This window comes from Brassica napus, chromosome C1, assembly GCF_020379485.1.
Source record: "Brassica napus cultivar Da-Ae chromosome C1, Da-Ae, whole genome shotgun sequence".
NCBI classification, from domain to species: Eukaryota; Viridiplantae; Streptophyta; class Magnoliopsida; order Brassicales; family Brassicaceae; genus Brassica; species Brassica napus.
In genome coordinates, this window is record NC_063444.1 from 22912649 (window position 1) to 22926796 (window position 14148).

A 14148-nucleotide genomic window follows, 5' to 3' on the forward strand; every position below is an offset into this window, starting at 1 on the left:
CAAAAATACTGAAATACGAAAAAATATTTGAAAATACAAACAAATACCTGAAAAATATGCAAATACCCAAAAAAACCTCCAAAAGTTGACCATAAAGCTGACCTGAGGAATCAATACCTTTAAAATATTCTTCATACCCAAAATATTTTTAAATTTTTTTGAAATATTACCAGAAACTCGAAACTATAATCGGAAACCCGAATCTGAAACTTAAAAAGTATTCATAATACCGAAAACACATTCAAAATACCAAAAACATATTTGAAATACCCAAATATACCTAATATACACAAAACATTTTGTGTACTTTGGATACCCGATCGGGTCTCAGAGAAGAGTCGGATAAGTATTCCCGCCTGTCACGCGGGTGACCCGGGTTCGATCCCCGACAACGGCGCCAATTTGATGTTAGGAGTTTTCAAGGCTCCTAAGACAAATGTTGTAGTATAGTGATTGCCGAACCAATTCTAAGGGATTTCAAGCACTGAGAATGCAAGTACTTACTTAATCTAAGTGCAACCGATGATTTAAAGGGGTTTTAAACTACTACAAATACTAGAAAGCAATTACAGAATGATACTTTCTTGACTAAGGGAAAAGAGAACTCATGGGCATAATAGGGATTAGACCTTGGGTGATCAAGTTTCGAACTAAGGATGGCAAACGATCAATCAAACTATCAACCTTAAGCTTAGACACAATCTTAAACAAACTCTATGTCTAGATGAATGTTCATTTACTAACATACCTCAAACATCAAATGTCTTTGGTTGAATAATATGAAAGCAATCATTACTAACAAGTCTATTGACTATCTTAACACCTTTAACAACAAATGTCTTTGGTAAAGTATGTTAAAAGCTCAGGAGAGTTGTCTCCGACATTTCATCAAACACCTTGTGGGTGGGAAATGCGTAAAGATCAACTTTTGAGTGGCCAACTCAGAATATGCATTATTAATACTCTACTAGCAAGGAACAAGAATGATCTACACTAAAACATCCTAGAACTAACCTAATCACCCTTAATCTCCCTAACCCATGAATTCAAAAAGTGATTACTCACTAATCTCCATGATTCCTCTTAAACCCATATTGGATTTCAGATTAATCATTTAGAGAAAATACAGATAATAGAATAGAAATCAACAGTAGAACATGTGATCAATGAATCAAAGAGATCCCCTTTTTCAAGGTTTTTGGTGGTTTTCTTCAGAACAAAGATAATCAGCCTCTGATGGCTTACAAAAGGTATTTAAACATAGGTTTAGAAAGTAAAAAAACGTGCCTAATGAAATGACCAAAAGGCCCTTGAGTAAACATGAATTCGAGCAAACAATAGGCGCGTAGCGACCTCCAGTAGTCGCTCCGAGAGGTCGCTCCAGGCTTTGGGAGTGACCTCAGTGGGTCGCTCTGAGAGGTCGCTCCGGCTCCATTGTGTTGTCGTCCCGCGATAGAAACGCGAGCGACCTCGGGGTGTCACTCTGGCCAAGTCGCTCTGGGCTTCGGGAGCGACCTGGAGTGGTCGCTCTGATAGGTCGCTCCGGGTCAGTTTTCGGCTTCCACCGGGATGAAATGGCGAGCGACTTCTCCGCATCGTTCTGGTAAGGTCGCTCTGATAAGGCAGGTCAGAGCGACTTGACGGTGTCGCTCCGGGAAGTCGCTCCCAACGCTCTGCTCGTCCAATGATCATCTTTACACCTCTTTCGAGCTCCAAATACACCCAAATGTCTCCGAGAACTCCATGTGGTACTCCAATACCTGATAAAGACTCATGTATGCAAAATGCAACCTAAACATGGCTAAATCCTAGTCTTATATGATCAAAATGTACATGGGTGAATGGATAAAACAATGGAAATATGCAAGATATCAACTCCCCCAAACTTGTTCTTTTACCTGTCCACAAGTGAACTTTCTAGAACTCATAGGGAGAGAGGTTTGAAGGTGGGAGCTCATAGCCAAAAGAAACACAACTAGCACTCAATTCAACATCTAATCCAACATGAGCACACTCTCTTATCACACTCTAGCTTCTCTAGGCCTATCTCAACTTCTTTTGCCCTTATACTCATCATCAAGCATCCACACATTCAAATCAACCAACTCTCACATTTATTAAGCATAACACATCAAGTGAATTATTGGTCCAAATCATTTGGGTAAGGGGAGGCTTTTTAATCAAGTGAGTCAAGGGGTTCAAGATATATGATATTTAAGGTGGTATACTCTCAAGACAAGTAGCCTTGACATTGCATATAATATATCTAAGAAAGAGATCAACTCATGCATACAATGCTCAATCTCCATTGTTCTACCCTTTTCCCAAACATATATGATACACATTCATTTCCCCATTCCAAACCCAACTCACATCTCTCACCCAAGGACTTCAAAAACATTTCCCAACATAAAACTTTTTTTTTTACAAGGGATTTCTTACACTTTTTGAACACCTCTTAGCTCATACTAACTTTGCTAGCCCCCTTTCTTTATTCTTTCTCTCTTTTTTTTTTTTTTTATGCTTGGGGGCCAAGACTTTTCACAAATTGAGCTAGAAGTTTCTCTACTTATCCCATAAAGACTAGTCAATTGAGCGCAAGAGTTCACTCTTTTCCTTCAACTTTCTCATACTCCCAAATCAAACTTTACAACACTCACCCCCATCCTATGGCTAGACAATAATGTGCCTAATCTAGCAAGAATGAAGATCAAGCATTGTCGTTCCCGATACTCTCAACATTATGTGCATGCAAGACTTTCCGAAAAAGGCCTCACTCATCAATCAATGAAGGCTTTAAAGGAGGAAGGGATTTTGGGGAGAGGTCTACCACTAGTGGTTGTCAAAAAGATTGGCATAAAGGATGTGACAACTCAAATGTGTATATCCATGATTCAGTACACAAGAGACCATGAGGAAGATGCATTAAGTTCGTTCAGTTCAAATAAGGTTGTAGTTGGCTTCAAAGACTGAGTTTCAGCAATCAACAAGTTTCAGGAAAAGCTTTCAAGGCTCGAAGCATACAAGTCTTTTTGAGAGGTGCATAAGCTACTCATGTGCAAAGTAGTGTTCTTTACAAGGCATTTAAAATCATTGCTCCCAATGCAAGTGAATACAACCTATATGCTCTAGACTCTCCTAGAAATGCAAATGATGCAAACTAAATGATTTTTTTTTATATGCAAATAGGTATGCAATGCATGACTCAATGAAACAACATCAAAGCAAACATGATCAAATACTTGGTACCTCCCCCAGACTTAAGTCACACAGTCTCTGTGTTGTCAAGTGTAGGAGAGATACCCAAAGATGAAGCTAAAATACAGAAAAGAAATGGTATATACAATGGAATGGTGGTGGAGTGGTACCTCAAGTGGAAAGTGGAGAAGGAGGATCCTTCCCACCTTCAAGAGTGATGGTGAGGACCTGAGAGAGAAGCTCTTGAAGCTTGATTGGATCATCTTGGAGCTGATGAGTCCTTGTGGCCTTCTTGTCATGAGCAGCCTTTGTGGCTCTACTCACCTCCTCCTTTTTAGCACTTTCCAAGTGCTCATCACACATCTCTTTAGAGGACTCTCCATCAAGACTTTCTTTCTCACTAACAACCACTGCATCCTTGATCTTCTCAATGGAGAGGTCTCCACAAGTGATGGTTCCACAATACTCAACATCTAGTGGAGACTGAATTGGGTAAGAGACAGCTTTGTTCACAAATGAAGAGTGTGACCTTCTTGTTGGCAAAATCGATGCAAGCACCCACAGTAGTAAGGAATGGTGTGCCCAAGATCAATGGAACTCTCTTCTCAGTTGCCATCTTCAAGACAGTGAGGTCTATAGGGATGGTGCAAGATCCAATCTTCAAAGAGAAATCCTTGATCAGACCAATAGGGGTAGTAGAAGAAGAATCCCCAAACGTGAGAGAGGAAGTATCAGGCTCCATGTGTTCAATCTCAAGACTCTTCACCATCTCCATTGAGATCACATTCACACTTGCACCAGAATCAACAAGAGCATCATCAAAGGTGAGCTTACCAAGGGAGCAAGACAAGGTGAACTTCCCTTCGGATTCTAGTTTAGGGAGAGACTTTGGTGTGATGGCTGGATCAAGTTTCAAAGTTGAAATATTGAGAAGCTCTGCTACTTCTGCTTGGTGGTCTACAATGTCCTTGATGAGCATCATTTGGACATGATCCTCACGCATACCCGAGATATCTGGAAGCTTAACTCCAATATCACTTAGGTCTTTTCTGAACTTGAAAATCACCTTCTTTTGAGCTTTGGTGAGAACCCTTTGTGGAAATGGGAGCTTGTCATAGGGTGACTGCTCAACCTCAGTGGTGTCCTCTAGATTGACCTCTTTTAGCTTCTGGTCAGCTCTCTTCGCGACTGGTTTCTCAGCCCTGGGTTCATCTCCCTTCAAAATCTTTGCTTCAACCATTTTGTCAGCTTCCTCCACAATCTTTGCTTCACCTGTTGCTACAGTCAGATGCTCAACCTGTTCAATCTCAGTTCCAAACACCAATCTTTCAATTTCATCTACCTCTTTCTTGTGGTTACTCAATTCAATCCTTGAAGAAGTGGTAGAGAGGACAACATTGCAATACTCCTTGGGTTTTTGGTCAGATTTTCCAGGTAGAGACCCTTGCTGGCGATTCTGGTGAGTGGTCATGGAAGCAAACTAGTTTTCCAAAGCCCTAAACTTGTTGTTGAGCTCATTGTAACTTCCATCAATCTTGGAGTGAAGGTTCTTCAACTCATATCCAACCTGCTTTTCACTTCTAGTCTGAGACTCCAAGATCTGTTTCAGTAGAACATCAGTGCTGCTTTCCTGAGGAGTAGAGGTAGAAGGATTAGCTTGTTGTTGAGAAGACTGGTTCCCTTTGTTGGAGAAACCAGGAGGAGGGTTTTGCTGAGGCCGATATTTGCCTTGCTGGTTGTTCCTAGGCGGATAACCACTCTGTTGGTTGTTAGGATAGGATTTCTGCTGGTAGTTGTTGTACTGAAAGTTGAGCTCTTTCTTGTACCAGCTACCATTGTTGTTAATGAAACACAACTCTTCATGACCTTCCAAACCCTCAACCTCATTGACCCCAGGTGGTGCATCTTGGTTTGGGTTACCAACAAAGTTCAGCTGCTCTTGGGTGGATTTATCAGCAATGAGGATGTCTATCTTATCCTGTAGAGCTTTCAACTCCTTCCTCATCTGCTTTTCATCTGTTCTACTGCCTCTGTCGTGGTCTCCACTATAGACTGCATCACTCTTTACCATGTTGTCAACCAGCTCTTCTGCATCTTCCTCATTTCTCCCCAAGAAGAACCCATTGCTAGCTGTATCCAGTCTGGCTCTGTACTTAGGAAGAGCACCACGGTAGAATGTGCTCGGCAAGCTTTCTTTAGAGAAACCATAGTGAGGGCATTGAGCTTGGTAGCCCTTGAATCTCTCCCAGGTTTCACTGAATCCTTCCAAGCCCTTCTGTTGAAAGCTGGAGATCTCATTTCTCAGCTTAGCAGTTCTTGAAGTAGAGAAGAACTTCTCCAAGAATGCTTTCTTGCAGTCATCCCAAGTGGTGATAGAGTTGCTGGGTAGGGACTTCTCCCACTGACGCGCCTTATCCCCCAAAGAGAAAGGGAATAACTTGAGCTTTAAGGCGTCCTCTGACACACCATTGGTTTTTGACAACCCACAGTAGCTGTCGAACCTGTCCAAGTGATCATATGGGTCCTCTAAAGCCAAGCCATGATACTTGTTGTTCTCGATCACGTTGAGGAGTCTGACTTGACCTCAAAGTTGTTGGCTGCCACAGCCGGTGCTCGGATTCCCAGTCTATGACCATGAATGTTGGGCTGGTCATAAGTACCAATGGGTCGAGCTGCCCGCGGTTGGTGTTGTGCCCCTTGCGGTGGATCTGCCATATCAATATCCAATCTCTGCAAGTGGGCTTGTTGTTCTTCTTCTCTTCTAGCTGTAGCACACTCCCTCTTTAAAGCTCTGAAGTCTGCTACTATTGGAACTAGGTTTGATGGACCCCTGCTCCTCAAGTTCATACACCTGAAAGTTAAAGGTAGGTGAAGAAGAAGAATCAGTAACAAAACAAAATTAAAATGACTTAGTCTCAAGCAAGTGACTAAATCTCAATGTTCAAATCTACTCAGAATTTGGCAACGGCGCCAATTTGATGTTAGGAGTTTTCAAGGCTCCTAAGACAAATGTTGTAGTATAGTGATTGTCGAACCAATTCTAAGGGATTTCAAGCACTGAGAATGCAAGTACTTACTTAATCTAAGTGCAACCGATGATTTAACGGGGTTTTAAACTACTACTAATACTAGAAAGCAATTTACAGAATGATACTTTCTTGACTAAGGGAAAAAGAGAACTCATGGGCATAGGGATTAGACCTTGGGTGATCAAGTTTCGAACTAAGGATGGTAAACGATCAATCAAACTATCAACCTTAAGCTTAGACACAATCTTAAACAAACTCTATGTCTAGATGAATGTTCATTTACTAACATACCTCAAACATCAAATGTCTTTGGTTGAATAACATGAAAGCAATCATTACTAACAAGTCTATTGGCTATCTTAACACCTTTAACAACAAATATCTTTGGTAAAGTATGTTAAAAGCTTAGGAGAGTTGTCTCAGGCATTTCATCAAACACCTTGTGGGTGGGAAATGCTTAAAGATCAACTTTTGAGTGGCCAACTCAGAAGATGCATTATTAATACTCTACTAGCAAGGAACAAGAATGATCTACACTAAAACATCCTAGAACTAACCTAATCACCCTTAATCTCCCTAACCCATGAATTCAAAAAGTGAGTACTCACTAATCTCCATGATTCCTCTTAAACCCATATTGGATTTCAGATTAATCATTTAGAGAAAATACAGATAATAGAATAGAAATCAACAGTAGAACATGTGATCAATGAATCAAAGAGATCCCCTTTTTCAAGGTTTTTGGTGGTTTTCTTCAGAACAAAGATAATCAGCCTCTGATGGCTTACAAAAGATACTTAAACATAGGTTTAGAAAGTAAAAAAACATGCCTAATGAAATGACCAAAAGGACCTTGAGTAAACATGAATTCGAGCAAACAATAGGCGCGCAGCGACCTCCAGTAGTCGCCCCGAGAGGTCGCTCCAGGCTTCGGGAGCGACCTCAGTGGGTCGCTCTGAGAGGTCGCTCCAGCTCCATTGTGTTGTCGTCCTGCGATAGAAACGCGAGCGACCTCGGGGTGTCACTCTGGCCAAGTCGCTCTGGGCTTCGGGAGCGACCTGGAGTGGTCGCTCTGATAGGTCGCTCCGGGTCAGTTTTCGGCTTCCACCGGGATGAAATGGCGAGCGACTTCTCCGCATCGTTCTGGTAAGGTCGCTCTGATAAGGCAGGCCAGAGCGACTTGACGGTGTCACTCCGGGAAGTCGCTCCCAACGCTCTGCTCGTCCAATGATCATCTTTACACCTCTTTCGAGCTCCAAATACACCCAAATGTCTCCGAGAACTCCATGTGGTACTCCAATACCTGATAAAGACTCATGTATGCAAAATGCAACCTAAACATGGCTAAATCCTAGTCTTATATGATCAAAATGCACATGGGTGAATGGATAAAACAATGGAAATATGCAAGATATCAATATAGTAAATCTTGTGAATCTATGTTATGCAAAGTTTAATACGATCAAAGTTACATGTCTGTCACAATATGTACAATCATATATAACTAACTATATTTCAGGCCTGAATATTTTACCGGATCCGAAAAACCAAACCAAAATCGACCTAGAAATATAGTTGTGGGCTAGGTCTGGGTCTAGGGAAAACTACATATTTGATTTTTTTTCTTCGACCCGCAGTTTCTGTTAGATTATGGGTCTTATTGATATCTTGCATATTTCCATAGTTTAATCCATTCACCCATGTGCATTGTGATCATATAAGACTAGGATTTAGCCATGTTTAGGTTGCATTTTGCATACATGAGTCTTTATCAGGTATTGGAGTACCACATGGAGTTCTCGGAGACATTTGGGTGTATTTGGAGCTCGAAAGAGGTGTAAAGATGATCATTGGACGAGCAGAGCGTTGGGAGCGACTTCCCGGAGAGACACCGTCAAGTCGCTCTGACCTGCCTTATCAGAGCGACCTTACCAGAACGATGCGGATAAGTCGCTCGCCATTTCATCCCGGTGGAAGCCGAAAACTGACCCGGAGAGACCTATCAGAGCGACCACTCCAGGTCGCTCCCGAAGCCCAGAGCGACTTGGCCAGAGTGACACCCCGAGGTCGCTCGCGTTTCTATCGCGGGACGACAACACAATGGACCCGGAGCGACCTCTCAGAGCGACCCACTGAGGTCGCTCCCGAAGCCTGGAGCGACCTCTCGGAGCGACTACTGGAGGTCGCTGCGCGCCTATTGTTTCCTCGAATTCATGTTTACTGAAGGGCCTTTTGGTCATTTCATTAGACACGTTTTTTACTTTCTAAACCTATGTTTAAGTATCTTTTGTAAGCCATAAGAGGCTGATTATCTTTGTTCTGAAGAAACCACCAAAAACCTTGAAAAGGGGGATCTCTTTGATTCATTGATCTCATTTTCTAATGTTGATTTCTATTCTATTATCTGTATTTTCTCTAAATGATTAATCTGAAATCCAATATGGGTTTAAGAGGAATCATGGAGATTAGTGAGTAATCACTTTTTGAATTCATGGGTTAGGGAGATTAAGGGTGATTAGGTTAGTTCTATGATGTTTTAGTGTAGATCATTCTTGTTCCTTGCTAGTAGAGTATTAATAATGCATCTTCTGAGTTGGCCAATCAAAAGTTGATCTTTAGGTATTTCCCACCCACAAGGTGTTTGATGAAATGCCTGAGACAACTCTCCTAAGCTTTTAACATACTTTACCAAAGACATTTGTTGTTAAAGGTGTTAAGATAGCCAATAGACTTGTTAGTAATGATTGCTTTCATTTTATTCAACCAAAGACATTTGATGTTTGAGGTATGTTAGTAAATGAACATTCATTTAGACATAGAGTTTGTTTAAGATTGTGTCTAAGCTTAAGGTTGATAGTTTGATTGATCGTTTGCCATCTTTAGTTCGAAACTTGATCACCCAAGGTCTAATCCCTATGCCCATGAGTTCTCTTTTCCCTTAGTCAAGAAAGTATCATTCTGTAATTGCTTTCTAGTATTAGTAGTAGTTTAAAACCCCTTTAAATCATCGGTTGCACTTAGATTAAGTAAGTACTTGCATTCTCAGTGCTTGAAATCCCTTAGAATTGGTTCGACAATCACTATACTACAACATTTGTCTTAGGAGCATTGAAAACTCCTAACATCATATATCTTTTTGAAAACTATATCTTTTTGAATATTCCTTGCTGAAGGGGATTATTCATAATTGAAGTTTATTATTCCTTGGTGAAGAGGATTTCATATATATGGTTACATTGTAATTATACCTATAATAAATGGGAACTTTTACTTGGGAATGAAATCGGTTGCTATATAGTGTTTGTTACTTTGGTAAGTATACATAAATCATATATTCGAGCCATGTATTCAACATTGTGCAAGTAAATCATGTCAAGTGTGGATTTTCATAGGATGCCTCAGGTTATGCAGTTAGACGTAGATTCTCATAACGCATGTAGTATTGTCGGTTGTCGAATCGTCTATGTAACCTTTTTCATATCATAATTATAATATCATAATAAATCAGCGTTAAAAAAAAATACAATTAAAAGCAGAGCATGTGATATTGTTTATTATTCACAAAAAAAAACCTAAATCTTCTTAGTTTCGCAGAAAAACTTTTCTTTATTAACCTGATCTTAGATATAAGGTTAGTAATAAACCTGGAAGGGATGTCTTACTCGAATTGGTTGAACCCCACAACACTCATCAATCCACATCGGCGTTTATTTTGATGTTATAGTGGATTAACTTGAAATTTTTTTGCAGAAGTTGTATACTCCAGTATAACGTATTCTGCGTTTTCGATTTAGAAAGTTGTAACCAAAAACAAAAGGGCGAATTAGATGTTTAGAGTATCAAAAACATAATAGGCAAATGAATATGAGCGAATAGCAAGTAAGAAAGCATGATAAGCAAATGAATATGAGCGAAAGCAAGTTAGAAAGCATCAAATCATCTTGGTGAATCTTGTGCTGAGTGAAATTGGTGAGCGAGTAAACCCAAATCCCCTTTCGATTTCTCATTTCGTTTGTGTCGATGAGTTAATATTTTTTCTCTTGAAACTAAAAAAGAGAATGTAATATTAGAAAGTAAACTAAATGTAAGTAAATTAGGCTTTACTTATCATATTATTCCTAATATATTTTCAGCCCAATATTTTAAACGTAATAGCTTTTAGCAAACCCAATCTTGGTTTGTTTGATTTATAAATCTGTATACAGCGTCCATATTTCTGGTAAAATACAGTGTCCATTTTTTGTATTTGTAGAACTTTTAAATTTTAATAGTTTTGTAAATTAGTTTAAGATTTTAATGCATTGTGATAAAAAAAATAATTTTGTAACTTTTAATATATGATCCGTTTTAAGATAGTGAACTAGCATATAAATAAAAATTTAAACAATAATCGTGCTATATGAAATTAATTAATGACGAAAATCTTAAATTTTTATTATACATTTGAAGATAAACATGAGAACATAAACGAAAACAATATAAACTGATGAAATTGGATACCTTTTGATCGGTAAACACATTCCCGTAAAGCAAGTTACAAAAAAAAAAGCACACACATATTTTCTTCAAATATCGCATTACAATGAACAAATATATCACATAATCCCCTATATATTAATTGAGAAGCATTTGAAAAATTAGAACCTTAATTTTGTATTAATTAAAAAAAACTCCAAATCCTAGGTGGCACTCTAAATGCTTTCTAAATTTCATTTTAAAGAATTCTAAAACATCTAATATAAAGTATAGTTTAATCTAATGGTATCACATTATTCCATAATTATATAACACTAGAGAACGTTATATTAACCTAAAATATATGAAGTGTGTATTATTTCCTTAAATAAAAGCTACGGAATTACCTAATATGATTTACATATATACGGGAATTAATGATTATGAATAATAAAGATTTGATAACAATTTTTGCATCCTTCTTTATTTTTTTTTAAATTTATATTATTAAAAAAAATTAAACAATCACATTAACCATATAATAAAAAAAATTAGATTTTTTCTAATATGTTATATTTTGAATTTTTTAAAATGACTTTAAATTACAAAAATGAGGAAACCTTTATATGTTATATATATTTTTTAAACGACTTTAAAATACAAAAATGATGACATCTTATATGTTATATTTTTCTTATATGTTAGAATTTTCTTATATGTTATATTTTGATTTTTTTTTAAAATGACTTTAAATTAAAAAAAAATGTAAGTTTTCCTTAAGTATACGACTAAAAACATTAAAATGACATGTATCAATTTGATGGTTGATTTGAAAGCTTTCAAAACCATATGGAAGATAAAAGTCAAAATAATTCAACTGTGAAAACAATACTGTTCACTTTTTTCAAGAATGTGTTCGCTGGAAAAAATAAGATTTTTATGTCATAATTTGTTTAATGTCCACTAGAGAACATTATATTAACCTAAAATATAAGAAGTGTGTATTCTTTCCTTAAATAAAAGCTACAGAATTACCTAATATGATTTACATATATATAACAATTAATGATTATGAATAATAAAGATTTAATAACAATTTTTGCATCCTTCTTCATTTTTGTTTAATTTTATATTATTAAAAAATAAACAATCACATTAACCATATAATAAAAAATTAGATTTTTTCTTATATGTTATATTTTTAATTTTTTAAAATGACTTTAAATTACAAAAATGAGGAAACCTTATATGTTATTTTTTTTAAAAACGACTTTAAAATACAAAAATGAGGACACCTTATATGTTAGACTTTTTATTATATGTTATATTTTGAATTTTTTTTAAACAACTTTAAATTACAGAAATGTAAGTTTTCCTTAAGTATACAAATAAAAACATTAAAATGACATGTATCAGTTCGATGGTTAATTTGAAAGCTTTCAAAACCATATGTAAGTTAAAAGTCAAAATAATTCAACTGTGAAAACAATACTATTCACTTTTCAAAATTGTGTTCGAGGAAAAAAATAAGGTTTTTATGTCATAATTTGTTTAATGTCCACTAGAGAACATTATATTAACCTAAAATATAAGAAGTGTGTATTCGTTCCCTAAATAAAAGCTACGAAATTACCTAATATGATTTACGTATATATGGCAATTAATGATTATGAATAATAAAGATTTGATAACAATTTTTGCATCCTTCTTCTTTTTGTTTAATTTTATATTATTAAAAAAAAAACAATCACATTAACCATATAATAAAAAATTAGATTTTTTCTTATATGTTATATTTTGAATTTTTTAAAATGACTTTAAATTACAAAAATGAGGAAACCTTATATGTTATTTTTTTTAAAAATGACTTTAAAATACAAAAATGAGGACACCTTATATGTTAGATTTTTCTTATATGTTAGATTTTTTCTTAGATGTTATATTTTGAATTTTTTAAAACGACTTTAAATTATAAAAATGTAAGTTTTCGTTAAGTATACGACTAAAAACATTAAAATGACACGTATCAATTCGATGGTTGATTTGAAAGCTTTCAAAACCATATGGAAGATAAAAGTCAAAATAATTCAACTGTGAAAACAATACTGTTCATTTTTTTCAAGAATGTGTTCGATGGAAAAAATAAGGTTTTTATGTCATAATTTGTTTAATGTCCAATCCGATCAACCCATGATGTATTAATTATAGTTTTGTTCCATTATTTTTAATAAAAATTGATCCGATTCATCGGAAAGAAATTATATAATAACAACAAAAAATATTTTATATATATAAATAAAATGATCGCATATATAAAAAAAATTATCGATAATATATACAAATACATTTATCCTGCGCAAGAGGCATGTCTTATCCTAGTTATTACTTATTAGTGATGCATTGCGTTTTTAGGTAAACTAAAAACACGGGGAGAAAAACTAAAAAACTAACAAATCCCTAATACAATAAGCCCCCTTGGAACTTTTTGCAAAAGGTAACCTAGAGGCTCTAGCGACTCCTTTGGCGAACTTCCATGGCGGCTTGGGCAAATCTCACGTGAGGACGTGAGGACGTGAGGTTTATCTTATCTCCTGATCTGATTATCCATTGATATTAAATCAGCCTTGGACATCACAGACAACACGGCGACTCCAGTGGCGATTCTTTGTGACGGCCTGAGCTGATCTCTATTGAGATTTTCTCATCTTCTTGTCTGGTTATTCATTGATAACAGATCAGTTCGACATCATCTCTACTACCGTCACTTCTGGTTCAAATAACAGAAAAATTGACGTTGGGACAGTGATTGATGTAATAAAAGTTTTTATAACGTTTGTTTATGGTGAGCGTGTATTAGAAGTAGAGATCAAGTTTGGGAAGTCTTACGCGTTTCTCAACGATACAAAATGAACCTTGGTTTATAATTGGAGACTTCAACGAAATCACTGATCATAATGAAAAGGAAGGGGGCAGACGACACCATGATAGCTCGTTTATGCCATTTAAGTAGATGTTGAGTAACTGTGGTATGCTGGAGTTTTCATTTATTGGGAATATGTTATAATGTGTAGGAAAACGAGCTGGAAGAACAACTATCAGATGCCGACTCGACAGAGCTGTTGGAAATGAGGATTGGCATGAGAAGTTTCCTTACTCTGCGGTAAATTACATAAGGTTATAGGTATCGGATCATCGTCTGGTCCTAGCAGAAATTCTCACAAAACCAACGAAAAAATCCAAATTTGATAAGAGATGGTTGGATAGTGAGGAACAAAGGCAAGTCATTCTCGAGGGATGGAAGTCTTCATATCTCTCTCCTGACGCCAATATAATAGATCATATCTCGAGTTGCCGTAAAGCCTTAAGCCAGATGAGGAGACAACACAATTTGAATTCAGCACAACAAGCGGAGGATCTTAAAGAGAAGGTCGAGGATTTATACACGAATGATGGTACTACGATAGAG

General features: G+C 36.6%; 1 non-coding gene across 1 annotated transcript; it reads left to right on the forward strand.

Moving 5' to 3' along the window:
- Positions 1-5399: 5399 nt before the first annotated feature.
- LOC125581079 lies at positions 5400-5506 on the forward strand. Its single transcript, XR_007318790.1, has one exon. It is a non-coding gene; the product is annotated as a small nucleolar RNA R71 (small nucleolar RNA).
- The last annotated feature ends 8642 nt before the right edge of the window (positions 5507-14148 follow it).